Here is a 1,635-nt window from a genome sequence, read left to right on the forward strand (position 1 = left end):
CTGCGCTACCCCAGGAACCAAGTGGGAGGCGTGGGAGCCCAATTCCCGGAAATTCATGCAGTTCCGGAGATGCTCAGACGACCAACAGCACTGCAGAAACCCAAATGGTCATTTTAGCCCCAGACGTGCCTTAACAAAAGCAGAGGCCCCAGGGGCAGAGGCGACCCACAATCCAGCTGTCCGCTCTGGGCCCAGCATGCCAGGTCTCTGCCCGGCCAGGCCTGGGGACGCCAAGATCGAGTCGCCTCCGTTGGGCAGTGTGACTGGAAGGCGGCCGCACTCAGGTGCCGCTGTGTCCTCCTGGCACAGGTGACCCCCGTTCCCGGTGCGCAGCGCCTCACCTTCTACACACACCCAGCTTCGGGGAACTGCCCGGAGGAGCTGGGGCATCCCTTGTAGAACCAGGCCTGGCGGAGGGGCTGGGCGGCGGGATTTCGTTCCTGCCTCAGTCTTCCAATCTGTGCCTCAGTCTCCCAAACCGAAGCCCTGCGGGTGGAGTCCACTGCGGCAGGAGGCTGCGGCAGGTCTCCGAGCATGCCCAGGAGCGGTGCGCCTCCTTTCCAGAGCCCCTTCCTTGGACACCCGGGTGTGGGTCCCAAGACGCGGGGAGAGGGGGAAGCCGCCCCTCCCCATTGCCCAGAGCTGCGGGGCGACTCAGCAAGGGCTGGAGTTGGACTCAGGATTTTGGCTGAAGGACACGGGCCTAAGCTGGTGTGCCCGACCTCCCCCTGCCATGGGGCGCCCTGCCCGGTGCGGGCTCTGACACCGCCATACCCTGACACTCCGACACTGGAGTCGGCTCCGGGACCTCCCTACCCGCTTCAAGGCCTGGAATCTACTGAGCACGGCTGCGAGCAGGCGCTTCCTGGAGCTTCGCCTGCGCTCCAACAACCCCCGTGGGAGCCCCATTGTAGAGATGGGGAAACTGAGGCTCAGGAAGTTCAGACCCTGCCCACGCCACCGGCGGTGCTAGGTAGAGCAGGGATCCTCCAAGCTCGGCAGCCTCCCTGGGGCGGGGAGGGTTGCCTCCTTCCAGGGAAAGGCGGGGCGCGGAGACCGCACTCAGGCCAGGCAGGGGCAGGGGCAGGGTGGCTGGCGGGAGACCGGCGACAGCACGCAGCCTGGCGGGGCTGAGGAGGGTGGAGGGAGGCCTGTCTGGAGCCGCATCCACCCGGATGCGCCCGGCGGGCTGGTGGCGACCCCGTGACCACCCATGAAGGACGTCCTGGAGCCAGGCACACGGACGGGGCGCTCGCCCAGGGCCAGGTGGGGCCGGGATGGCCTCGGCGGCGTCCCCGCCGCGACGAGCTGCGGGAGAGACGAGAGGCAGGAGCGGAGCGCATGTCCGCGGGTCGCCGTCCGCTCCAACCGCGGCCTTGCGGGCTTGGGACGGGCGGCCGCAGCGGTGACAAGGGCCCTGAGGGGCCGAGCGAGCCAGCGACAGCGGCCCGGCGGGCTGAGTGCCGCCGGCGCTCTCCCGGGAGAGACCCCTCACCACTGCGGCAGGACCCCTGGCGCAGGACGCGGAGGTCCCCGGAGCACGCGGCTCGTGCGGCCCCGGCGACGCTGCTGGAGGGCCCCAGGGGCGGGAGGGGCTCACGGCCCCGCACGCCCGCCGGGAAGCCCAGAAGCCAC

This window comes from Galeopterus variegatus, unplaced genomic scaffold, assembly GCF_000696425.1.
Source record: "Galeopterus variegatus unplaced genomic scaffold, G_variegatus-3.0.2 Scaffold1826, whole genome shotgun sequence".
Taxonomy (NCBI): Eukaryota; Metazoa; Chordata; class Mammalia; order Dermoptera; family Cynocephalidae; genus Galeopterus; species Galeopterus variegatus.